Consider the following 27,631-nt stretch of genomic DNA (forward strand, 5'->3'; position numbering starts at 1 on the left):
CGATATCTCTCTTTTGCAAAGAGATAGGCATTGGAAAATTCAGGGCTATAACGTGTAGATGAAGCACTAACAGGAGGCTTTAAAATTTTCATTCTAGTGTCTTTCGTTTGGGAGAAAAATGTAAAAGTACAATGCAGCTTTTCCTTGCCGATATCTCTCTTTTGCAAAGAGATAGGCATTGGAAAATTCAGGGCTATAACGTGTATATGAAGCACTAACAGGAGGCTTTAAAATTTTCATTCTAGTGTCTTTCGTTTGGGAGAAAAATGCAAAGGTACAATACAGCTTTTCCTTGCCGATATCTCTCTTTTGCTAAGAGATAGGCATTGGAAAATTCAGGGCTATAACGTGTAGATGAAGCACTAAAAGGAGGCTTTAAAATTTTCATTCTAGTGTCCTTCGTTTGGGAGAAAAATGCAAAGGTACAATACAGCTTTTCCTTGCCGATATCTCTCTTTTGCAAAGAGATAGGCATTGGAAAATTCAGGGCTATAACGTGTAGATGAAACACTAATAGGAGGCTTTAAAATTTTCATTCTAGTGTCCTTCGTTTGGGAGAAAAATGCAAAGGTACAATACAGCTTTTCCTTGCCGATATCTCTCTTTTGCAAAGAGATAGGCATTGGAAAATTCAGGGCTATAACGTGTAGATGAAGCACTAACAGGAGGCTTTAAAATTTTCATTCTAGTGTCTTTCGTTTGGGAGAAAAATGCAAAGGTACAATACAGCTTTTCCTTGCCGATATCTCTCTTTTGCAAAGAGCTAGGCATTGGAAAATTCAGGGCTATAACGTGTAGATGAAGCACTAACAGGAGGCTTTAAAATTTTCATTCTAGTGTCTCTCGTTTGGGAGAAAAATGCAAAGGTACAATACAGCATTTCCTTGCCGATATCTCTCTTTTGCAAAGAGATAGGCATTGGAAAATTCAGGGCTATTACGTGTAGATGAAGCACTAAAAGGAGGCTTTAAAATTTTCATTCTAGTGTCTTTCGTTTGGGAGAAAAATGTAAAAGTACAATGCAGCTTTTCCTTGCCGATATCTCTCTTTTGCAAAGAGATAGGCATTGGAAAATTCAGGGCTATAACGTGTAGATGAAGCACTAATAGGAGGCTTTAAAATTTTCATTCTAGTGTCCTTCGTTTGGGAGAAAAATGCAAAGGTACAATACAGTTTTTCCTTGCCGATATCTCTCTTTTGCAAAGAGATAGGCATTGGAAAATTCAGGGCTATAACGTGTAGATGAAGCACTAACAGGAGGCTTTAAAATTTTCATTCTAGTGTCTTTCGTTTGGGAGAAAAATGCAAAGGTACAATACAGCTTTTCCTTGCCGATATCTCTCTTTTGCAAAGAGATAGGCATTTGAAAATTCAGGGCTATAACGTGTAGATGAAGCACTAACAGGAGGCTTTAAAATTTTCATTCTAGTGTCCTTCGTTTGGGAGAAAAATGCAAAGGTACAATACAGCTTTTCCTTGCCGATATCTCTCTTTTGCAAAGAGATAGGCATTGGAAAATTCAGGGCTATAACGTGTAGATGAAGCACTAATAGGAGGCTTTAAAATTTTCATTCTAGTGTCCTTCGTTTGGGAGAAACATGCAAAGGTACAATACAGCTTTTCCTTGCCGATATCTCTCTTTTGCAAAGAGATAGGCATTGGAAAATTCAGGGCTATAACGTGTAGATGAAGCACTAACAGGAGGCTTTAAAATTTTCATTCTAGTGTCTTTCGTTTGGGAGAAAAATGCAAAGGTACAATACAGCTTTTCCTTGCCGATATCTCTCTTTTGCAAAGAGCTAGGCATTGGAAAATTCAGGGCTATAACGTGTAGATGAAGCACTAACAGGAGGCTTTAAAATTTTCATTCTAGTGTCTTTCGTTTGGGAGAAAAATGCAAAAGTACAATGCAGCTTTTCCTTGCCGATATCTCTCTTTTGCAAAGAGATAGGCATTGGAAAATGCAGGGCTATAACGTGTAGATGAAGCACTAACAGGAGGCTTTAACATTTTCATTCTAGTGTACTTCGTTTGGGAGAAAAATGCAAAGGTACAATACAGCTTTTCCTTGCCGATATCTCTCTTTTGCAAAGAGATAGGCATTGGAAAATTCAGGGCTATAACGTGTAGATGAAGCACTAATAGGAGGTTATAAAATTTTCATTCTAGTGTCCTTCGTTTGGGAGAAAAATGCAAAGGTACAATACAGCTTTTCCTTGCCGATATCTCTCTTTTGCAAAGAGATAGGCATTGGAAAATTCAGGGCTATAACGTGTAGATGAAGCACTAACAGGAGGCTTTAAAATTTTCATTCTAGTGTCTTTCGTTTGGGAGAAAAATGCAAAGGTACAATACAGCTTTTCCTTGCCGATATCTCTCTTTTGCAAAGAGCTAGGCATTGGAAAATTCAGGGCTATAACGTGTAGATGAAGCACTAACAGGAGGCTTTAAAATTTTCATTCTAGTGTCTTTCGTTTGGGAGAAAAATGCAAAGGTACAATACAGCTTTTCCTTGCCGATATCTCTCTTTTGCAAAGAGATAGGCATTGGAAAATTCAGGGCTATAACGTGTATATGAAGCACTAACAGGAGGCTTTAAAATTTTCATTCTAGTGTCTTTCGTTTGGGAGAAAAATGCAAAGGTACAATACAGCTTTTCCTTGCCGATATCTCTCTTTTGCAAAGAGATAGGCATTGGAAAATTCAGGGCTATAACGTGTAGATGAAGCACTAACAGTAGACTTTAAAATTTTCATTCTAGTGTCTTTCGTTTGGGAGAAAAATGCAAAGGTACAATACAGCTTTTCCTTGCCAATATCTCTCTTTTGCAAAGAGCTAGGCATTGGAAAATTCAGGGCTATAACGTGTAGATGAAGCACTAACAGGAGGCTTTAAAATTTTCATTCTAGTGTCTTTCGTTCGGGAGAAAAATGCAAAGGTACAATACAGTTTTTCCTTGCCGATATCTCTCTTTTGCAAAGAGATAGGCATTGGAAAATTCAGGGCTATAACGTGTAGATGAAGCACTAACAGGAGGCTTTAAAATTTTCATTCTAGTGTCCTTCGTTTGGGAGAAAAATGCAAAGGTACAATACAGCTTTTCCTTGCCAATATCTCTCTTTTGCAAAGAGCTAGGCATTGGAAAATTCAGGGCTATAACGTGTAGATGAAGCACTAACAGGAGGCTTTAAAATTTTCATTCTAGTGTCTTTCGTTTGGGAGAAAAATGCAAAGGTACAATACAGCATTTCCTTGCCGATATCTCTCTTTTGCAAAGAGATAGGCATTGGAAAATTCAGGGCTATTACGTGTAGATGAAGCACTAAAAGGAGGCTTTAAAATTTTCATTCTAGTGTCTTTCGTTTGGGAGAAAAATGTAAAAGTACAATGCAGCTTTTCCTTGCCGATATCTCTCTTTTGCAAAGAGATAGGCATTGGAAAATTCAGGGCTATAACGTGTAGATGAAGCACTAACAGGAGGCTTTAAAATTTTCATTCTAGTGTCTTTCGTTTGGGAGAAAAATGTAAAAGTACAATGCAGCTTTTCCTTGCCGATATCTCTCTTTTGCAAAGAGATAGGCATTGGAAAATTCAGGGCTATAACGTGTATATGAAGCACTAACAGGAGGCTTTAAAATTTTCATTCTAGTGTCTTTCGTTTGGGAGAAAAATGCAAAGGTACAATACAGCTTTTCCTTGCCGATATCTCTCTTTTGCTAAGAGATAGGCATTGGAAAATTCAGGGCTATAACGTGTAGATGAAGCACTAAAAGGAGGCTTTAAAATTTTCATTCTAGTGTCCTTCGTTTGGGAGAAAAATGCAAAGGTACAATACAGCTTTTCCTTGCCGATATCTCTCTTTTGCAAAGAGATAGGCATTGGAAAATTCAGGGCTATAACGTGTAGATGAAACACTAATAGGAGGCTTTAAAATTTTCATTCTAGTGTCCTTCGTTTGGGAGAAAAATGCAAAGGTACAATACAGCTTTTCCTTGCCGATATCTCTCTTTTGCAAAGAGATAGGCATTGGAAAATTCAGGGCTATAACGTGTAGATGAAGCACTAACAGGAGGCTTTAAAATTTTCATTCTAGTGTCTTTCGTTTGGGAGAAAAATGCAAAGGTACAATACAGCTTTTCCTTGCCGATATCTCTCTTTTGCAAAGAGCTAGGCATTGGAAAATTCAGGGCTATAACGTGTAGATGAAGCACTAACAGGAGGCTTTAAAATTTTCATTCTAGTGTCTCTCGTTTGGGAGAAAAATGCAAAGGTACAATACAGCATTTCCTTGCCGATATCTCTCTTTTGCAAAGAGATAGGCATTGGAAAATTCAGGGCTATTACGTGTAGATGAAGCACTAAAAGGAGGCTTTAAAATTTTCATTCTAGTGTCTTTCGTTTGGGAGAAAAATGTAAAAGTACAATGCAGCTTTTCCTTGCCGATATCTCTCTTTTGCAAAGAGATAGGCATTGGAAAATTCAGGGCTATAACGTGTAGATGAAGCACTAATAGGAGGCTTTAAAATTTTCATTCTAGTGTCCTTCGTTTGGGAGAAAAATGCAAAGGTACAATACAGTTTTTCCTTGCCGATATCTCTCTTTTGCAAAGAGATAGGCATTGGAAAATTCAGGGCTATAACGTGTAGATGAAGCACTAACAGGAGGCTTTAAAATTTTCATTCTAGTGTCTTTCGTTTGGGAGAAAAATGCAAAGGTACAATACAGCTTTTCCTTGCCGATATCTCTCTTTTGCAAAGAGATAGGCATTTGAAAATTCAGGGCTATAACGTGTAGATGAAGCACTAACAGGAGGCTTTAAAATTTTCATTCTAGTGTCCTTCGTTTGGGAGAAAAATGCAAAGGTACAATACAGCTTTTCCTTGCCGATATCTCTCTTTTGCAAAGAGATAGGCATTGGAAAATTCAGGGCTATAACGTGTAGATGAAGCACTAATAGGAGGCTTTAAAATTTTCATTCTAGTGTCCTTCGTTTGGGAGAAACATGCAAAGGTACAATACAGCTTTTCCTTGCCGATATCTCTCTTTTGCAAAGAGATAGGCATTGGAAAATTCAGGGCTATAACGTGTAGATGAAGCACTAACAGGAGGCTTTAAAATTTTCATTCTAGTGTCTTTCGTTTGGGAGAAAAATGCAAAGGTACAATACAGCTTTTCCTTGCCGATATCTCTCTTTTGCAAAGAGCTAGGCATTGGAAAATTCAGGGCTATAACGTGTAGATGAAGCACTAATAGGAGGCTTTAAAATTTTCATTCTAGTGTCTTTCGTTTGGGAGAAAAATGCAAAGGTACAATACAGCTTTTCCTTGCCGATATCTCTCTTTTGCAAAGAGATAGGCATTTGAAAATTCAGGGCTATAACGTGTAGATGAAGCACTAACAGGAGGCTTTAAAATTTTCATTCTAGTGTCCTTCGTTTGGGAGAAAAATGCAAAGGTACAATACAGCTTTTCCTTGCCGATATCTCTCTTTTGCAAAGAGATAGGCATTGGAAAATTCAGGGCTATAACGTGTAGATGAAGCACTAATAGGAGGCTTTAAAATTTTCATTCTAGTGTCCTTCGTTTGGGAGAAACATGCAAAGGTACAATACAGCTTTTCCTTGCCGATATCTCTCTTTTGCAAAGAGATAGGCATTGGAAAATTCAGGGCTATAACGTGTAGATGAAGCACTAACAGGAGGCTTTAAAATTTTCATTCTAGTGTCTTTCGTTTGGGAGAAAAATGCAAAGGTACAATACAGCTTTTCCTTGCCGATATCTCTCTTTTGCAAAGAGCTAGGCATTGGAAAATTCAGGGCTATAACGTGTAGATGAAGCACTAATAGGAGGCTTTAAAATTTTCATTCTAGTGTCTTTCGTTTGGGAGAAAAATGCAAAAGTACAATGCTGCTTTTCCTTGCCGATATCTCTCTTTTGCAAAGAGATAGGCATTGGAAAATTCAGGGCTATAACGTGTAGATGAAGCACTAACAGGAGGCTTTAAAATTTTCATTCTAGTGTCCTTCGTTTGGGAGAAAAATGCAAAGGTACATTACAGCTTTTCCTTGCCAATATCTCTCTTTTGCAAAGAGCTAGGCATTGGAAAATTCAGGGCTATAACGTGTAGATGAAGCACTAACAGGAGGCTTTAAAATTTTCATTCTAGTGTCTTTCGTTTGGGAGAAAAATGCAAAGGTACAATACAGCATTTCCTTGCCGATATCTCTCTTTTGCAAAGAGATAGGCATTGGAAAATTCAGGGCTATTACGTGTAGATGAAGCACTAAAAGGAGGCTTTAAAATTTTCATTCTAGTGTCTTTCGTTTGGGAGAAAAATGTAAAAGTACAATGCAGCTTTTCCTTGCCGATATCTCTCTTTTGCAAAGAGATAGGCATTGGAAAATTCAGGGCTATAACGTGTAGATGAAGCACTAACAGGAGGCTTTAAAATTTTCATTCTAGTGTCTTTCGTTTGGGAGAAAAATGTAAAAGTACAATGCAGCTTTTCCTTGCCGATATCTCTCTTTTGCAAAGAGATAGGCATGAGAAAATTCAGGGCTATAAAGTGTATATGAAGCACTAACAGGAGGCTTTAAAATTTTCATTCTAGTGTCTTTCGTTTGGGAGAAAAATGCAAAGGTACAATACAGCTTTTCCTTGCCGATATCTCTCTTTTGCTAAGAGATAGGCATTGGAAAATTCAGGGCTATAACGTGTAGATGAAGCACTAACAGGAGGCTTTAAAATTTTCATTCTAGTGTCCTTCGTTTGGGAGAAAAATGCAAAGGTACAATACAGCTTTTCCTTGCCGATATCTCTCTTTTGCAAAGAGATAGGCATTGGAAAATTCAGGGCTATAACGTGTAGATGAAGCACTAACAGGAGGCTTTAAAATTTTCATTCTAGTGTCCTTCGTTTGGGAGAAAAATGCAAAGGTACAATACAGCTTTTCCTTGCCAATATCTCTCTTTTGCAAAGAGCTAGGCATTGGAAAATTCAGGGCTATAACGTGTAGATGAAGCACTAACAGGAGGCTTTAAAATTTTCATTCTAGTGTCTTTCGTTTGGGAGAAAAATGCAAAGGTACAATACAGCATTTCCTTGCCGATATCTCTCTTTTGCAAAGAGATAGGCATTGGAAAATTCAGGGCTATTACGTGTAGATGAAGCACTAAAAGGAGGCTTTAAAATTTTCATTCTAGTGTCTTTCGTTTGGGAGAAAAATGTAAAAGTACAATGCAGCTTTTCCTTGCCGATATCTCTTTTTTGCAAAGAGATAGGCATTGGAAAATTCAGGGCTATAACGTGTAGATGAAGCACTAACAGGAGGCTTTAAAATTTTCATTCTAGTGTCTTTCGTTTGGGAGAAAAATGTAAAAGTACAATGCAGCTTTTCCTTGCCGATATCTCTCTTTTGCAAAGAGATAGGCATTGGAAAATTCAGGGCTATAACGTGTATATGAAGCACTAACAGGAGGCTTTAAAATTTTCATTCTAGTGTCTTTCGTTTGGGAGAAAAATGCAAAGGTACAATACAGCTTTTCCTTGCCGATATCTCTCTTTTGCTAAGAGATAGGCATTGGAAAATTCAGGGCTATAACGTGTAGATGAAGCACTAAAAGGAGGCTTTAAAATTTTCATTCTAGTGTCCTTCGTTTGGGAGAAAAATGCAAAGGTACAATACAGCTTTTCCTTGCCGATATCTCTCTTTTGCAAAGAGATAGGCATTGGAAAATTCAGGGCTATAACGTGTAGATGAAGCACTAACAGGAGGCTTTAAAATTTTCATTCTAGTGTCTTTCGTTTGGGAGAAAAATGCAAAGGTACAATACAGCATTTCCTTGCCGATATCTCTCTTTTGCAAAGAGATAGGCATTGGAAAATTCAGGGGTATTACGTGTAGATGAAGCACTAAAAGGAGGCTTTAAAATTTTCATTCTAGTGTCTTTCGTTTGGGAGAAAAATGTAAAAGTACAATGCAGCTTTTCCTTGCCGATATCTCTCTTTTGCAAAGAGATAGGCATTGGAAAATTCAGGGCTATAACGTGTAGATGAAGCACTAACAGGAGGCTTTAAAATTTTCATTCTAGTGTCTTTCGTTTGGGAGAAAAATGTAAAAGTACAATGCAGCTTTTCCTTGCCGATATCTCTCTTTTGCAAAGAGATAGGCATTGGAAAATTCAGGGCTATAACGTGTATATGAAGCACTAACAGGAGGCTTTAAAATTTTCATTCTAGTGTCTTTCGTTTGGGAGAAAAATGCAAAGGTACAATACAGCTTTTCCTTGCCGATATCTCTCTTTTGCAAAGAGATAGGCATTGGAAAATTCAGGGCTATAACGTGTAGATGAAGCACTAACAGGAGGCTTTAAAATTTTCATTCTAGTGTCTTTCGTTTGGGAGAAAAATGCAAAGGTACAATACAGCTTTTCCTTGCCGATATCTCTCTTTTGCAAAGAGCTAGGCATTTGAAAATTCAGGGCTATAACGTGTAGATGAAGCACTAACAGTAGACTTTAAAATTTTCATTCTAGTGTCTTTCGTTTGGGAGAAAAATGCAAAGGTACAATACAGCTTTTCCTTGCCGATATCTCTCTTTTGCTAAGAGATAGGCATTGGAAAATTCAGGGCTATAACGTGTAGATGAAGCACTAAAAGGAGGCTTTAAAATTTTCATTCTAGTGTCCTTCGTTTGGGAGAAAAATGCAAAGGTACAATACAGCTTTTCCTTGCCGATATCTCTCTTTTGCAAAGAGATAGGCATTGGAAAATTCAGGGCTATTACGTGTAGATGAAGCACTAAACGGAGGCTTTAAAATTTTCATTCTAGTGTCTTTCGTTTGGGAGAAAAATGTAAAAGTACAATGCAGCTTTTCCTTGCCGATATCTCTCTTTTGCAAAGAGATAGGCATTGGAAAATTCAGGGCTATAACGTGTAGATGAAGCACTAACAGGAGGCTTTAACATTTTCATTCTAGTGTCTTTCGTTTGGGAGAAAAATGCAAAGGTACAATACAGCTTTTCCTTGCCGATATCTCTCTTTTGCAAAGAGCTAGGCATTGGAAAATTCAGGGCTATAACGTGTAGATGAAGCACTAATAGGAGGCTTTAAAATTTTCATTCTAGTGTCTTTCGTTTGGGAGAAAAATGCAAAAGTACAATGCTGCTTTTCCTTGCCGATATCTCTCTTTTGCAAAGAGATAGGCATTGGAAAATTCAGGGCTATTACGTGTAGATGAAGCACTAACAGGAGGCTTTAAAATTTTCATTCTAGTGTCCTTCGTTTGGGAGAAAAATGCAAAGGTACAATACAGCTTTTCCTTGCCAATATCTCTCTTTTGCAAAGAGCTAGGCATTGGAAAATTCAGGGCTATTACGTGTAGATGAAGCACTAACAGGAGGCTTTAAAATTTTCATTCTAGTGTCTTTCGTTTGGGAGAAAAATGCAAAGGTACAATACAGCATTTCCTTGCCGATATCTCTCTTTTGCAAAGAGATAGGCATTGGAACATTCAGGGCTATTACGTGTAGATGAAGCACTAAAAGGAGGCTTTAAAATTTTCATTCTAGTGTCTTTCGTTTGGGAGAAAAATGTAAAAGTACAATGCAGCTTTTCCTTGCCGATATCTCTCTTTTGCAAAGAGATAGGCATTGGAAAATTCAGGGCTATAACGTGTAGATGAAGCACTAACAGGAGGCTTTAAAATTTTCATTCTAGTGTCTTTCGTTTGGGAGAAAAATGTAAAAGTACAATGCAGCTTTTCCTTGCCGATATCTCTCTTTTGCAAAGAGATAGGCATGAGAAAATTCAGGGCTATAACGTGTAGATGAAGCACTAATAGGAGGCTTTAAAATTTTCATTCTAGTGTCCTTCGTTTGGGAGAAAAATGCAAAGGTACAATACAGCTTTTCCTTGCCGATATCTCTCTTTTGCAAAGAGATAGGCATTGGAAAATTCAGGGCTATAACGTGTAGATGAAGCACTAACAGGAGGCTTTAAAATTTTCATTCTAGTGTCTTTCGTTTGGGAGAAAAATGCAAAGGTACAATACAGCTTTTCCTTGCCGATATCTCTCTTTTGCAAAGAGCTAGGCATTGGAAAATTCAGGGCTATAACGTGTAGATGAAGCACTAACAGTAGACTTTAAAATTTTCATTCTAGTGTCTTTCGTTTGGGAGAAAAATGCAAAGGTACAATACAGCTTTTCCTTGCCGATATCTCTCTTTTGCAAAGAGATAGGCATTGGAAAATTCAGGGCTATAACGTGTAGATGAAGCACTAACAGGAGGCTTTAAATTTTTCATTCTAGTGTCCTTCGTTTGGGAGAAAAATTCAAAGGTACAATACAGCTTTTCCTTGCCGATATCTCTCTTTTGCAAAGAGATAGGCATTGGAAAATTCAGGGCTATAACGTGTAGATGAAGCACTAACAGGAGGCTTTAAAATTTTCATTCTAGTGTCTTTCGTTTGGGAGAAAAATGCAAAAGTACAATGCAGCTTTTCCTTGCCGATATCTCTCTTTTGCAAAGAGATAGGCATTGGAAAATGCAGGGCTATAACGTGTAGATGAAGCACTAACAGGAGGCTTTAACATTTTCATTCTAGTGTACTTCGTTTGGGAGAAAAATGCAAAGGTACAATACAGCTTTTCCTTGCCGATATCTCTCTTTTGCAAAGAGATAGGCATTGGAAAATTCAGGGCTATAACGTGTAGATGAAGCACTAATAGGAGGTTATAAAATTTTCATTCTAGTGTCCTTCGTTTGGGAGAAAAATGCAAAGGTACAATACAGCTTTTCCTTGCCGATATCTCTCTTTTGCAAAGAGATAGGCATTGGAAAATTCAGGGCTATAACGTGTAGATGAAGCACTAACAGGAGGCTTTAAAATTTTCATTCTAGTGTCTTTCGTTTGGGAGAAAAATGCAAAGGTACAATACAGCTTTTCCTTGCCGATATCTCTCTTTTGCAAAGAGCTAGGCATTGGAAAATTCAGGGCTATAACGTGTAGATGAAGCACTAACAGGAGGCTTTAAAATTTTCATTCTAGTGTCTTTCGTTTGGGAGAAAAATGCAAAGGTACAATACAGCTTTTCCTTGCCGATATCTCTCTTTTGCAAAGAGATAGGCATTGGAAAATTCAGGGCTATAACGTGTATATGAAGCACTAACAGGAGGCTTTAAAATTTTCATTCTAGTGTCTTTCGTTTGGGAGAAAAATGCAAAGGTACAATACAGCTTTTCCTTGCCGATATCTCTCTTTTGCAAAGAGATAGGCATTGGAAAATTCAGGGCTATAACGTGTAGATGAAGCACTAACAGTAGACTTTAAAATTTTCATTCTAGTGTCTTTCGTTTGGGAGAAAAATGCAAAGGTACAATACAGCTTTTCCTTGCCAATATCTCTCTTTTGCAAAGAGCTAGGCATTGGAAAATTCAGGGCTATAACGTGTAGATGAAGCACTAACAGGAGGCTTTAAAATTTTCATTCTAGTGTCTTTCGTTCGGGAGAAAAATGCAAAGGTACAATACAGTTTTTCCTTGCCGATATCTCTCTTTTGCAAAGAGATAGGCATTGGAAAATTCAGGGCTATAACGTGTAGATGAAGCACTAACAGGAGGCTTTAAAATTTTCATTCTAGTGTCCTTCGTTTGGGAGAAAAATGCAAAGGTACAATACAGCTTTTCCTTGCCAATATCTCTCTTTTGCAAAGAGCTAGGCATTGGAAAATTCAGGGCTATAACGTGTAGATGAAGCACTAACAGGAGGCTTTAAAATTTTCATTCTAGTGTCTTTCGTTTGGGAGAAAAATGCAAAGGTACAATACAGCTTTTCCTTGCCGATATCTCTCTTTTGCTAAGAGATAGGCATTGGAAAATTCAGGGCTATAACGTGTAGATGAAGCACTAAAAGGAGGCTTTAAAATTTTCATTCTAGTGTCCTTCGTTTGGGAGAAAAATGCAAAGGTACAATACAGCTTTTCCTTGCCGATATCTCTCTTTTGCAAAGAGATAGGCATTGGAAAATTCAGGGCTATAACGTGTAGATGAAACACTAATAGGAGGCTTTAAAATTTTCATTTTAGTGTCCTTCGTTTGGGAGAAAAATGCAAAGGTACAATACAGCTTTTCCTTGCCGATATCTCTCTTTTGCAAAGAGATAGGCATTGGAAAATTCAGGGCTATAACGTGTAGATGAAGCACTAACAGGAGGCTTTAAAATTTTCATTCTAGTGTCTTTCGTTTGGGAGAAAAATGCAAAGGTACAATACAGCTTTTCCTTGCCGATATCTCTCTTTTGCAAAGAGCTAGGCATTGGAAAATTCAGGGCTATAACGTGTAGATGAAGCACTAACAGGAGGCTTTAAAATTTTCATTCTAGTGTCTCTCGTTTGGGAGAAAAATGCAAAGGTACAATACAGCATTTCCTTGCCGATATCTCTCTTTTGCAAAGAGATAGGCATTGGAAAATTCAGGGCTATTACGTGTAGATGAAGCACTAAAAGGAGGCTTTAAAATTTTCATTCTAGTGTCTTTCGTTTGGGAGAAAAATGTAAAAGTACAATGCAGCTTTTCCTTGCCGATATCTCTCTTTTGCAAAGAGATAGGCATTGGAAAATTCAGGGCTATAACGTGTAGATGAAGCACTAATAGGAGGCTTTAAAATTTTCATTCTAGTGTCCTTCGTTTGGGAGAAAAATGCAAAGGTACAATACAGTTTTTCCTTGCCGATATCTCTCTTTTGCAAAGAGATAGGCATTGGAAAATTCAGGGCTATAACGTGTAGATGAAGCACTAACAGGAGGCTTTAAAATTTTCATTCTAGTGTCTTTCGTTTGGGAGAAAAATGCAAAGGTACAATACAGCTTTTCCTTGCCGATATCTCTCTTTTGCAAAGAGATAGGCATTTGAAAATTCAGGGCTATAACGTGTAGATGAAGCACTAACAGGAGGCTTTAAAATTTTCATTCTAGTGTCCTTCGTTTGGGAGAAAAATGCAAAGGTACAATACAGCTTTTCCTTGCCGATATCTCTCTTTTGCAAAGAGATAGGCATTGGAAAATTCAGGGCTATAACGTGTAGATGAAGCACTAATAGGAGGCTTTAAAATTTTCATTCTAGTGTCCTTCGTTTGGGAGAAACATGCAAAGGTACAATACAGCTTTTCCTTGCCGATATCTCTCTTTTGCAAAGAGATAGGCATTGGAAAATTCAGGGCTATAACGTGTAGATGAAGCACTAACAGGAGGCTTTAAAATTTTCATTCTAGTGTCTTTCGTTTGGGAGAAAAATGCAAAGGTACAATACAGCTTTTCCTTGCCGATATCTCTCTTTTGCAAAGAGCTAGGCATTGGAAAATTCAGGGCTATAACGTGTAGATGAAGCACTAATAGGAGGCTTTAAAATTTTCATTCTAGTGTCTTTCGTTTGGGAGAAAAATGCAAAGGTACAATACAGCTTTTCCTTGCCGATATCTCTCTTTTGCAAAGAGATAGGCATTTGAAAATTCAGGGCTATAACGTGTAGATGAAGCACTAACAGGAGGCTTTAAAATTTTCATTCTAGTGTCCTTCGTTTGGGAGAAAAATGCAAAGGTACAATACAGCTTTTCCTTGCCGATATCTCTCTTTTGCAAAGAGATAGGCATTGGAAAATTCAGGGCTATAACGTGTAGATGAAGCACTAATAGGAGGCTTTAAAATTTTCATTCTAGTGTCCTTCGTTTGGGAGAAACATGCAAAGGTACAATACAGCTTTTCCTTGCCGATATCTCTCTTTTGCAAAGAGATAGGCATTGGAAAATTCAGGGCTATAACGTGTAGATGAAGCACTAACAGGAGGCTTTAAAATTTTCATTCTAGTGTCTTTCGTTTGGGAGAAAAATGCAAAGGTACAATACAGCTTTTCCTTGCCGATATCTCTCTTTTGCAAAGAGCTAGGCATTGGAAAATTCAGGGCTATAACGTGTAGATGAAGCACTAATAGGAGGCTTTAAAATTTTCATTCTAGTGTCTTTCGTTTGGGAGAAAAATGCAAAAGTACAATGCTGCTTTTCCTTGCCGATATCTCTCTTTTGCAAAGAGATAGGCATTGGAAAATTCAGGGCTATAACGTGTAGATGAAGCACTAACAGGAGGCTTTAAAATTTTCATTCTAGTGTCCTTCGTTTGGGAGAAAAATGCAAAGGTACATTACAGCTTTTCCTTGCCAATATCTCTCTTTTGCAAAGAGCTAGGCATTGGAAAATTCAGGGCTATAACGTGTAGATGAAGCACTAACAGGAGGCTTTAAAATTTTCATTCTAGTGTCTTTCGTTTGGGAGAAAAATGCAAAGGTACAATACAGCATTTCCTTGCCGATATCTCTCTTTTGCAAAGAGATAGGCATTGGAAAATTCAGGGCTATTACGTGTAGATGAAGCACTAAAAGGAGGCTTTAAAATTTTCATTCTAGTGTCTTTCGTTTGGGAGAAAAATGTAAAAGTACAATGCAGCTTTTCCTTGCCGATATCTCTCTTTTGCAAAGAGATAGGCATTGGAAAATTCAGGGCTATAACGTGTAGATGAAGCACTAACAGGAGGCTTTAAAATTTTCATTCTAGTGTCTTTCGTTTGGGAGAAAAATGTAAAAGTACAATGCAGCTTTTCCTTGCCGATATCTCTCTTTTGCAAAGAGATAGGCATGAGAAAATTCAGGGCTATAAAGTGTATATGAAGCACTAACAGGAGGCTTTAAAATTTTCATTCTAGTGTCTTTCGTTTGGGAGAAAAATGCAAAGGTACAATACAGCTTTTCCTTGCCGATATCTCTCTTTTGCTAAGAGATAGGCATTGGAAAATTCAGGGCTATAACGTGTAGATGAAGCACTAACAGGAGGCTTTAAAATTTTCATTCTAGTGTCCTTCGTTTGGGAGAAAAATGCAAAGGTACAATACAGCTTTTCCTTGCCGATATCTCTCTTTTGCAAAGAGATAGGCATTGGAAAATTCAGGGCTATAACGTGTAGATGAAGCACTAATAGGAGGCTTTAAAATTTTCATTCTAGTGTCCTTCGTTTGGGAGAAAAATGCAAAGGTACAATACAGCTTTTCCTTGCCGATATCTCTCTTTTGCAAAGAGATAGGCATTGGAAAATTCAGGGCTATAACGTGTAGATGAAGCACTAACAGGAGGCTTTAAAATTTTCATTCTAGTGTCTTTCGTTTGGGAGAAAAATGCAAAGGTACAATACAGCTTTTCCTTGCCGATATCTCTCTTTTGCAAAGAGCTAGGCATTGGAAAATTCAGGGCTATAACGTGTAGATGAAGCACTAACAGGAGGCTTTAAAATTTTCATTCTAGTGTCTTTCGTTTGGGAGAAAAATGCAAAGGTACAATACAGTTTTTCCTTGCCGATATCTCTCTTTTGCAAAGAGATAGGCATTGGAAAATTCAGGGCTATAACGTGTAGATGAAGCACTAACAGGAGGCTTTAAAATTTTCATTCTAGTGTCCTTCGTTTGGGAGAAAAATGCAAAGGTACAATACAGCTTTTCCTTGCCAATATCTCTCTTTTGCAAAGAGCTAGGCATTGGAAAATTCAGGGCTATAACGTGTAGATGAAGCACTAACAGGAGGCTTTAAAATTTTCATTCTAGTGTCTTTCGTTTGGGAGAAAAATGCAAAGGTACAATACAGCATTTCCTTGCCGATATCTCTCTTTTGCAAAGAGATAGGCATTGGAAAATTCAGGGCTATTACGTGTAGATGAAGCACTAAAAGGAGGCTTTAAAATTTTCATTCTAGTGTCTTTCGTTTGGGAGAAAAATGTAAAAGTACAATGCAGCTTTTCCTTGCCGATATCTCTCTTTTGCAAAGAGATAGGCATTGGAAAATTCAGGGCTATAACGTGTAGATGAAGCACTAACAGGAGGCTTTAAAATTTTCATTCTAGTGTCTTTCGTTTGGGAGAAAAATGTAAAAGTACAATGCAGCTTTTCCTTGCCGATATCTCTCTTTTGCAAAGAGATAGGCATTGGAAAATTCAGGGCTATAACGTGTATATGAAGCACTAACAGGAGGCTTTAAAATTTTCATTCTAGTGTCTTTCGTTTGGGAGAAAAATGCAAAGGTACAATACAGCTTTTCCTTGCCGATATCTCTCTTTTGCTAAGAGATAGGCATTGGAAAATTCAGGGCTATAACGTGTAGATGAAGCACTAAAAGGAGGCTTTAAAATTTTCATTCTAGTGTCCTTCGTTTGGGAGAAAAATGCAAAGGTACAATACAGCTTTTCCTTGCCGATATCTCTCTTTTGCAAAGAGATAGGCATTGGAAAATTCAGGGCTATAACGTGTAGATGAAGCACTAACAGGAGGCTTTAAAATTTTCATTCTAGTGTCTTTCGTTTGGGAGAAAAATGCAAAGGTACAATACAGCATTTCCTTGCCGATATCTCTCTTTTGCAAAGAGATAGGCATTGGAAAATTCAGGGGTATTACGTGTAGATGAAGCACTAAAAGGAGGCTTTAAAATTTTCATTCTAGTGTCTTTCGTTTGGGAGAAAAATGTAAAAGTACAATGCAGCTTTTCCTTGCCGATATCTCTCTTTTGCAAAGAGATAGGCATTGGAAAATTCAGGGCTATAACGTGTAGATGAAGCACTAACAGGAGGCTTTAAAATTTTCATTCTAGTGTCTTTCGTTTGGGAGAAAAATGTAAAAGTACAATGCAGCTTTTCCTTGCCGATATCTCTCTTTTGCAAAGAGATAGGCATTGGAAAATTCAGGGCTATAACGTGTATATGAAGCACTAACAGGAGGCTTTAAAATTTTCATTCTAGTGTCTTTCGTTTGGGAGAAAAATGCAAAGGTACAATACAGCTTTTCCTTGCCGATATCTCTCTTTTGCAAAGAGATAGGCATTGGAAAATTCAGGGCTATAACGTGTAGATGAAGCACTAACAGGAGGCTTTAAAATTTTCATTCTAGTGTCTTTCGTTTGGGAGAAAAATGCAAAGGTACAATACAGCTTTTCCTTGCCGATATCTCTCTTTTGCAAAGAGCTAGGCATTTGAAAATTCAGGGCTATAACGTGTAGATGAAGCACTAACAGTAGACTTTAAAATTTTCATTCTAGTGTCTTTCGTTTGGGAGAAAAATGCAAAGGTACAATACAGCTTTTCCTTGCCGATATCTCTCTTTTGCTAAGAGATAGGCATTGGAAAATTCAGGGCTATAACGTGTAGATGAAGCACTAAAAGGAGGCTTTAAAATTTTCATTCTAGTGTCCTTCGTTTGGGAGAAAAATGCAAAGGTACAATACAGCTTTTCCTTGCCGATATCTCTCTTTTGCAAAGAGATAGGCATTGGAAAATTCAGGGCTATTACGTGTAGATGAAGCACTAAACGGAGGCTTTAAAATTTTCATTCTAGTGTCTTTCGTTTGGGAGAAAAATGTAAAAGTACAATGCAGCTTTTCCTTGCCGATATCTCTCTTTTGCAAAGAGATAGGCATTGGAAAATTCAGGGCTATAACGTGTAGATGAAGCACTAACAGGAGGCTTTAACATTTTCATTCTAGTGTCTTTCGTTTGGGAGAAAAATGCAAAGGTACAATACAGCTTTTCCTTGCCGATATCTCTCTTTTGCAAAGAGCTAGGCATTGGAAAATTCAGGGCTATAACGTGTAGATGAAGCACTAATAGGAGGCTTTAAAATTTTCATTCTAGTGTCTTTCGTTTGGGAGAAAAATGCAAAAGTACAATGCTGCTTTTCCTTGCCGATATCTCTCTTTTGCAAAGAGATAGGCATTGGAAAATTCAGGGCTATTACGTGTAGATGAAGCACTAACAGGAGGCTTTAAAATTTTCATTCTAGTGTCCTTCGTTTGGGAGAAAAATGCAAAGGTACAATACAGCTTTTCCTTGCCAATATCTCTCTTTTGCAAAGAGCTAGGCATTGGAAAATTCAGGGCTATTACGTGTAGATGAAGCACTAACTGGAGGCTTTAAAATTTTCATTCTAGTGTCTTTCGTTTGGGAGAAAAATGCAAAGGTACAATACAGCATTTCCTTGCCGATATCTCTCTTTTGCAAAGAGATAGGCATTGGAAAATTCAGGGCTATTACGTGTAGATGAAGCACTAAAAGGAGGCTTTAAAATTTTCATTCTAGTGTCTTTCGTTTGGGAGAAAAATGTAAAAGTACAATGCAGCTTTTCCTTGCCGATATCTCTCTTTTGCAAAGAGATAGGCATTAGAAAATTCAGGGCTATAACGTGTAGATGAAGCACTAACAGGAGGCTTTAAAATTTTCATTCTAGTGTCTTTCGTTTGGGAGAAAAATGTAAAAGTACAATGCAGCTTTTCCTTGCCGATATCTGTCTTTTGCAAAGAGATAGGCATGAGAAAATTCAGGGCTATAACGTGTAGATGAAGCACTAATAGGAGGCTTTAAAATTTTCATTCTAGTGTCCTTCGTTTGGGAGAAAAATGCAAAGGTACAATACAGCTTTTCCTTGCCGATATCTCTCTTTTGCAAAGAGATAGGCATTGGAAAATTCAGGGCTATAACGTGTAGATGAAGCACTAACAGGAGGCTTTAAAATTTTCATTCTAGTGTCTTTCGTTTGGGAGAAAAATGCAAAGGTACAATACAGCTTTTCCTTGCCGATATCTCTCTTTTGCAAAGAGCTAGGCATTGGAAAATTCAGGGCTATAACGTGTAGATGAAGCACTAACAGTAGACTTTAAAATTTTCATTCTAGTTTCTTTCGTTTCGGAGAAAAATGCAAAGGTACAATACAGCTTTTCCTTGCCAATATCTCTCTTTTGCAAAGAGCTAGGCATTGGAAAATTCAGGGCTATAACGTGTAGATGAAGCACTAACAGGAGGCTTTAAAATTTTCATTCTAGTGTCTTTCGTTTGGGAGAAAAATGCAAAGGTACAATACAGTTTTTCCTTGCCGATATCTCTCTTTTGCAAAGAGATAGGCATTGGAAAATTCAGGGCTATAACGTTTAGATGAAGCACTAACAGGAGGCTTTAAAATTTTCATTCTAGTGTCTTTCGTTTGGGAGAAAAATGCAAAGGTACAATACAGCTTTTCCTTGCCGATATCTCTCTTTTGCAAAGAGATAGGCATTTGAAAATTCAGGGCTATAACGTGTAGATGAAGCACTAACAGGAGGCTTTAAAATTTTCATTCTAGTGTCCTTCGTTTGGGAGAAAAATGCAAAGGTACATTACAGCTTTTCCTTGCCGATATCTCTCTTTTGCAAAGAGATAGGCATTGGAAAATTCAGGGCTATAACGTGTAGATGAAGCACTAACAGGAGGCTTTAAAATTTTCATTCTAGTGTCTTTCGTTTGGGAGAAAAATGCAAAGGTACAATACAGCATTTCCTTGCCGATATCTCTCTTTTGCAAAGAGATAGGCATTGGAAAATTCAGGGCTATTACGTGTAGATGAAGCACTAAAAGGAGGCTTTAAAATTTTCATTCTAGTGTCTTTCGTTTGGGAGAAAAATGTAAAAGTACAATGCAGCTTTTCCTTGCCGATATCTCTCTTTTGCAAAGAGATAGGCATTGGAAAATTCAGGGCTATAACGTGTAGATGAAGCACTAACAGGAGGCTTTAAAATTTTCATTCTAGTGTCTTTCGTTTGGGAGAAAAATGCAAAGGTACAATACAGCTTTTCCTTGCCAATATCTCTCTTTTGCAAAGAGCTAGGCATTGGAAAATTCCGGGCTATTACGTGTAGATGAAGCACTAACAGGAGGCTTTAAAATTTTCATTCTAGTGTCTTTCGTTTGGGAGAAAAATGCAAAGGTACAATACAGCATTTCCTTGCCGATATCTGTCTTTTGCAAAGAGATAGGCATTGGAAAATTCAGGGCTATTACGTGTAGATGAAGCACTAAAAGGAGGCTTTAAAATTTTCATTCTAGTGTCTTTCGTTTGGGAGAAAAATGTAAAAGTACAATGCAGCTTTTCCTTGCCGATATCTCTCTTTTGCAAAGAGATAGGCATTGGAAAATTCAGGGCTATAACGTGTAGATGAAGCACTAACAGGAGGCTTTAAAATTTTCATTCTAGTGTCTTTCGTTTGGGAGAAAAATGTAAAAGTACAATGCAGCTTTTCCTTGCCGATATCTCTCTTTTGCAAAGAGATAGGCATGAGAAAATTCAGGGCTATAACGTGTATATGAAGCACTAACAGGAGGCTTTAAAATTTTCATTCTAGTGTCTTTCGTTTGGGAGAAAAATGCAAAGGTACAATACAGCTTTTCCTTGCCGATATCTCTCTTTTGCTAAGAGATAGGCATTGGAAAATTCAGGGCTATAACGTGTAGATGAAGCACTAACAGGAGGCTTTAAAATTTTCATTCTAGTGTCCTTCGTTTGGGAGAAAAATGCAAAGGTACAATACAGCTTTTCCTTGCCGATATCTCTCTTTTGCAAAGAGATAGGCATTGGAAAATTCAGGGCTATAACGTGTAGATGAAGCACTAATAGGAGGCTTTAAAATTTTCATTCTAGTGTCCTTCGTTTGGGAGAAAAATGCAAAGGTACAATACAGCTTTTCCTTGCCGATATCTCTCTTTTGCAAAGAGATAGGCATTGGAAAATTCAGGGCTATAACGTGTAGATGAAGCACTAACAGGAGGCTTTAAAATTTTCATTCTAGTGTCTTTCGTTTGGGAGAAAAATGCAAAGGTACAATACAGCTTTTCCTTGCCGATATCTCTCTTTTGCAAAGAGCTAGGCATTGGAAAATTCAGGGCTATAACGTGTAGATGAAGCACTAACAGTAGACTTTAAAATTTTCATTCTAGTGTCTTTCGTTTGGGAGAAAAATGCAAAGGTACAATACAGCTTTTCCTTGCCAATATCTCTCTTTTGCAAAGAGCTAGGCATTGGAAAATTCAGGGCTATAACGTGTAGATGAAGCACTAACAGGAGGCTTTAAAATTTTCATTCTAGTGTCTTTCGTTTGGGAGAAAAATGCAAAGGTACAATACAGTTTTTCCTTGCCGATATCTCTCTTTTGCAAAGAGATAGGCATTGGAAAATTCAGGGCTATAACGTTTAGATGAAGCACTAACAGGAGGCTTTAAAATTTTCATTCTAGTGTCTTTCGTTTGGGAGAAAAATGCAAAGGTACAATACAGCTTTTCCTTGCCGATATCTCTCTTTTGCAAAGAGATAGGCATTTGAAAATTCAGGGCTATAACGTGTAGATGAAGCACTAACAGGAGGCTTTAAAATTTTCATTCTAGTGTCCTTCGTTTGGGAGAAAAATGCAAAGGTACATTACAGCTTTTCCTTGCCGATATCTCTCTTTTGCAAAGAGATAGGCATTGGAAAATTCAGGGCTATAACGTGTAGATGAAGCACTAACAGGAGGCTTTAAAATTTTCATTCTAGTGTCTTTCGTTTGGGAGAAAAATGCAAAGGTACAATACAGCATTTCCTTGCCGATATCTCTCTTTTGCAAAGAGATAGGCATTGGAAAATTCAGGGCTATTACGTGTAGATGAAGCACTAAAAGGAGGCTTTAAAATTTTCATTCTAGTGTCTTTCGTTTGGGAGAAAAATGTAAAAGTACAATGCAGCTTTTCCTTGCCGATATCTCTCTTTTGCAAAGAGATAGGCATTGGAAAATTCAGGGCTATAACGTGTAGATGAAGCACTAACAGGAGGCTTTAAAATTTTCATTCTAGTGTCTTTCGTTTGGGAGAAAAATGCAAAGGTACAATACAGCTTTTCCTTGCCAATATCTCTCTTTTGCAAAGAGCTAGGCATTGGAAAATTCCGGGCTATTACGTGTAGATGAAGCACTAACAGGAGGCTTTAAAATTTTCATTCTAGTGTCTTTCGTTTGGGAGAAAAATGCAAAGGTACAATACAGCATTTCCTTGCCGATATCTGTCTTTTGCAAAGAGATAGGCATTGGAAAATTCAGGGCTATTACGTGTAGATGAAGCACTAAAAGGAGGCTTTAAAATTTTCATTCTAGTGTCTTTCGTTTGGGAGAAAAATGTAAAAGTACAATGCAGCTTTTCCTTGCCGATATCTCTCTTTTGCAAAGAGATAGGCATTGGAAAATTCAGGGCTATAACGTGTAGATGAAGCACTAACAGGAGGCTTTAAAATTTTCATTCTAGTGTCTTTCGTTTGGGAGAAAAATGTAAAAGTACAATGCAGCTTTTCCTTGCCGATATCTCTCTTTTGCAAAGAGATAGGCATGAGAAAATTCAGGGCTATAACGTGTATATGAAGCACTAACAGGAGGCTTTAAAATTTTCATTCTAGTGTCTTTCGTTTGGGAGAAAAATGCAAAGGTACAATACAGCTTTTCCTTGCCGATATCTCTCTTTTGCTAAGAGATAGGCATTGGAAAATTCAGGGCTATAACGTGTAGATGAAGCACTAACAGGAGGCTTTAAAATTTTCATTCTAGTGTCCTTCGTTTGGGAGAAAAATGCAAAGGTACAATACAGCTTTTCCTTGCCGATATCTCTCTTTTGCAAAGAGATAGGCATTGGAAAATTCAGGGCTATAACGTGTAGATGAAGCACTAATAGGAGGCTTTAAAATTTTCATTCTAGTGTCCTTCGTTTGGGAGAAAAATGCAAAGGTACAATACAGCTTTTCCTTGCCGATATCTCTCTTTTGCAAAGAGATAGGCATTGGAAAATTCAGGGCTATAACGTGTAGATGAAGCACTAACAGGAGGCTTTAAAATTTTCATTCTAGTGTCTTTCGTTTGGGAGAAAAATGCAAAGGTACAATACAGCTTTTCCTTGCCGATATCTCTCTTTTGCAAAGAGCTAGGCATTGGAAAATTCAGGGCTATAACGTGTAGATGAAGCACTAACAGTAGACTTTAAAATTTTCATTCTAGTGTCTTTCGTTTGGGAGAAAAATGCAAAGGTACAATACAGCTTTTCCTTGCCAATATCTCTCTTTTGCAAAGAGCTAGGCATTGGAAAATTCAGGGCTATAACGTGTAGATGAAGCACTAACAGGAGGCTTTAAAATTTTCATTCTAGTGTCTTTCGTTTGGGAGAAAAATGCAAAGGTACAATACAGTTTTTCCTTGCCGATATCTCTCTTTTGCAAAGAGATAGGCATTGGAAAATTCAGGGCTATAACGTTTAGATGAAGCACTAACAGGAGGCTTTAAAATTTTCATTCTAGTGTCTTTCGTTTGGGAGAAAAATGCAAAGGTACAATACAGCTTTTCCTTGCCGATATCTCTCTTTTGCAAAGAGATAGGCATTTGAAAATTCAGGGCTATAACGTGTAGATGAAGCACTAACAGGAGGCTTTAAAATTTTCATTCTAGTGTCCTTCGTTTGGGAGAAAAATGCAAAGGTACATTACAGCTTTTCCTTGCCGATATCTCTCTTTTGCAAAGAGATAGGCATTGGAAAATTCAGGGCTATAACGTGTAGATGAAGCACTAACAGGAGGCTTTAAAATTTTCATTCTAGTGTCTTTCGTTTGGGAGAAAAATGCAAAGGTACAATACAGATTTTCCTTGCCGATATCTCTCTTTTGCTAAGAGATAGGCATTGGAAAATTCAGGGCTATAACGTGTAGATGAAGCACTAACAGGAGGCTTTAAAATTTTCATTCTAGTGTCCTTCGTTTGGGAGAAAAATGCAAAGGTACAATACAGCTTTTCCTTGCCGATATCTCTCTTTTGCAAAGAGATAGGCATTGGAAAATTCAGGGCTATAACGTGTAGATGAAGCACTAATAGGAGGCTTTAAAATTTTCATTCTAGTGTCCTTCGTTTGGGAGAAAAATGCAAAGGTACAATACAGCTTTTCCTTGCCGATATCTCTCTTTTTCAAAGAGATAGGCATTGGAAAATTCAGGGCTATAACGTGTAGATGAAGCACTAACAGGAGGCTTTAAAATTTTCATTCTAGTGTCTTTCGTTTGGGAGAAAAATGCAAAGGTACAATACAGCTTTTCCTTGCCGATATCTCTCTTTTGCAAAGAGCTAGGCATTGGAAAATTCAGGGCTATAACGTGTAGATGAAGCACTAACAGTAGACTTTAAAATTTTCATTCTAGTGTCTTTCGTTTGGGAGAAAAATGCAAAGGTACAATACAGCTTTTCCTTGCCGATATCTCTCTTTTGCAAAGAGCTAGGCATTGGAAAATTCAGGGCTATTACGTGTAGATGAAGCACTAACAGGAGGCTTTAAAATTTTCATTCTAGTGTCTTTCGTTTGGGAGAAAAATGCAAAGGTACAATACAGCATTTCCTTGCCGATATCTGTCTTTTGCAAAGAGATAGGCATTGGAAAATTCAGGGCTATTACGTGTAGATGAAGCACTAAAAGGAGGCTTTAAAATTTTCATTCTAGTGTCTTTCGTTTGGGAGAAAAATGTAAAAGTACAATGCAGCTTTTCCTTGCCGATATCTCTCTTTTGCAAAGAGATAGGCATTGGAAAATTCAGGGCTATAACGTGTAGATGAAGCACTAACAGGAGGCTTTAAAATTTTCATTCTAGTGTCTTTCGTTTGGGAGAAAAATGTAAAAGTACAATGCAGCTTTTCCTTGCCGATATCTCTCTTTTGCAAAGAGATAGGCATGAGAAAATTCAGGGCTATAACGTGTATATGAAGCACTAACAGGAGGCTTTAAAATTTTCATTCTAGTGTCTTTCGTTTGGGAGAAAAATGCAAAGGTACAATACAGCTTTTCCTTGCCGATATCTCTCTTTTGCTAAGAGATAGGCATTGGAAAATTCAGGGCTATAACGTGTAGATGAAGCACTAACAGGAGGCTTTAAAATTTTCATTCTAGTGTCCTTCGTTTGGGAGAAAAATGCAAAGGTACAATACAGCTTTTCCTTGCCGATATCTCTCTTTTGCAAAGAGATAGGCATTGGAAAATTCAGGGCTATAACGTGTAGATGAAGCACTAATAGGAGGCTTTAACATTTTCATTCTAGTGTCCTTCGTTTGGGAGAAAAATGCAAAGGTACAATACAGCTTTTCCTTGCCGATATCTCTCTTTTGCAAAGAGATAGGCATTGGAAAATTCAGGGCTATAACGTGTAGATGAAGCACTAACAGGAGGCTTTAAAATTTTCATTCTAGTGTCTTTCGTTTGGGAGAAAAATGCAAAGGTACAATACAGCTTTTCCTTGCCGATATCTCTCTTTTGCAAAGAGCTAGGCATTGGAAAATTCAGGGCTATAACGTGTAGATGAAGCACTAACAGTAGACTTTAAAATTTTCATTCTAGTGTCTTTCGTTTGGGAGAAAAATGCAAAGGTACAATACAGCTTTTCCTTGCCGATATCTCTCTTTTGCAAAGAGATAGGCATTTGAAAATTCAGGGCTATAACGTGTAGATGAAGCACTAACAGGAGGCTTTAAAATTTTCATTCTAGTGTCCTTCGTTTGGGAGAAAAATGCAAAGGTACATTACAGCTTTTCCTTGCCGATATCTCTCTTTTGCAAAGAGATAGGCATTGGAAAATTCAGGGCTATAACGTGTAGATGAAGCACTAACAGGAGGCTTTAAAATTTTCATTCTAGTGTCTTTCGTTTGGGAGAAAAATGCAAAGGTACAATACAGATTTTCCTTGCCGATATCTCTCTTTTGCTAAGAGATAGGCATTGGAAAATTCAGGGCTATAACGTGTAGATGAAGCACTAACAGGAGGCTTTAAAATTTTCATTCTAGTGTCCTTCGTTTGGGAGAAAAATGCAAAGGTACAATACAGCTTTTCCTTGCCGATATCTCTCTTTTGCAAAGAGATAGGCATTGGAAAATTCAGGGCTATAACGTGTAGATGAAGCACTAATAGGAGGCTTTAAAATTTTCATTCTAGTGTCCTTCGTTTGGGAGAAAAATGCAAAGGTACAATACAGCTTTTCCTTGCCGATATCTCTCTTTTTCAAAGAGATAGGCATTGGAAAATTCAGGGCTATAACGTGTAGATGAAGCACTAACAGGAGGCTTTAAAATTTTCATTCTAGTGTCTTTCGTTTGGGAGAAAAATGCAAAGGTACAATACAGCTTTTCCTTGCCGATATCTCTCTTTTGCAAAGAGCTAGGCATTGGAAAATTCAGGGCTATAACGTGTAGATGAAGCACTAACAGTAGACTTTAAAATTTTCATTCTAGTGTCTTTCGTTTGGGAGAAAAATGCAAAGGTACAATACAGCTTTTCCTTGCCAATATCTCTCTTTTGCAAAGAGCTAGGCATTGGAAAATTCAGGGCTATAACGTGTAGATGAAGCACTAACAGGAGGCTTTAAAATTTTCATTCTAGTGTCTTTCGTTTGGGAGAAAAATGCAAAGGTACAATACAGTTTTTCCTTGCCAATATCTCTCTTTTGCAAAGAGCTAGGCATTGGAAAATTCAGGGCTATAACGTGTAGATGAAGCACTAACAGGAGGCTTTAAAATTTTCATTCTAGTGTCTTTCGTTTGGGAGAAAAATGCAAAGGTACAATACAGCATTTCCTTGCCGATATCTCTCTTTTGCAAAGAGATAGGCATTGGAAAATTCAGGGCTATTACGTGTAGATGAAGCACTAAAAGGAGGCTTTAAAATTTTCATTCTAGTGTCTTTCGTTTGGGAGAAAAATGTAAAAGTACAATGCAGCTTTTCCTTGCCGATATCTCTATTTTGCAAAGAGATAGGCATTGGAAAATTCAGGGCTATGACGTGTAGATGAAGCACTAACAGGAGGCTTTAAAATTTTCATTCTAGTGTCTTTCGTTTGGGAGAAAAATGCAAAGGTACAATACAGTTTTTCCTTGCCGATATCTCTCTTTTGCAAAGAGATAGGCATTGGAAAATTCAGGGCCATAACGTGTAGATGAAGCACTAATAGGAGGCTTTAAAATTTTCATTCTAGTGTCCTTCGTTTGGGAGAAAAATGCAAAGGTACAATACAGCTTTTCCTTGCCGATATCTCTCTTTTGCAAAAAGATAGGCATTGGAAAATTCAGGGCTATAACGTGTAGATGAAGCACTAACAGGAGGCTTTAAAATTTTCATTCTAGTGTCTTTCGTTTGGGAGAAAAATGCAAAGGTACAATACAGCTTTTCCTTGCCGATATCTCTCTTTTGCAAAGAGATAGGCATTGGAAAATTCAGGGCTATAACGTGTAGATGAAGCACTAACAGGAGGCTTTAAAATTTTCATTCTAGTGTCTTTCGTTTGGGAGAAAAATGCAAAGTTACAATACAGCATTTCCTTGCCGATATCTCTCTTTTGCAAAGAGATAGGCATTGGAAAATTCAGGGCTATTACGTGTAGATGAAGCACTAAAAGGAGGCTTTAAAATTTTCATTCTAGTGTCTTTCGTTTGGGAGAAAAATGTAAAAGTACAATGCAGCTTTTCCTTGCCGATATCTCTCTTTTGCAAAGAGATAGGCATTGGAAAATTCAGGGCTATAACGTGTAGATGAAGCACTAACAGGAGGCTTTAAAATTTTCATTCTAGTGTCTTTCGTTTGGGAGAAAAATGCAAAGGTACAATACAGTTTTTCCTTGCCGATATCTCTCTTTTGCAAAGAGATAGGCATTGGAAAATTCAGGGCTATAACGTGTAGATGAAGCACTAATAGGAGGCTTTAAAATTTTCATTCTAGTGTCCT

The sequence above is a fragment of the Pseudophryne corroboree genome, unplaced genomic scaffold (assembly GCF_028390025.1).
Source record: "Pseudophryne corroboree isolate aPseCor3 unplaced genomic scaffold, aPseCor3.hap2 scaffold_350, whole genome shotgun sequence".
NCBI classification, from domain to species: Eukaryota; Metazoa; Chordata; class Amphibia; order Anura; family Myobatrachidae; genus Pseudophryne; species Pseudophryne corroboree.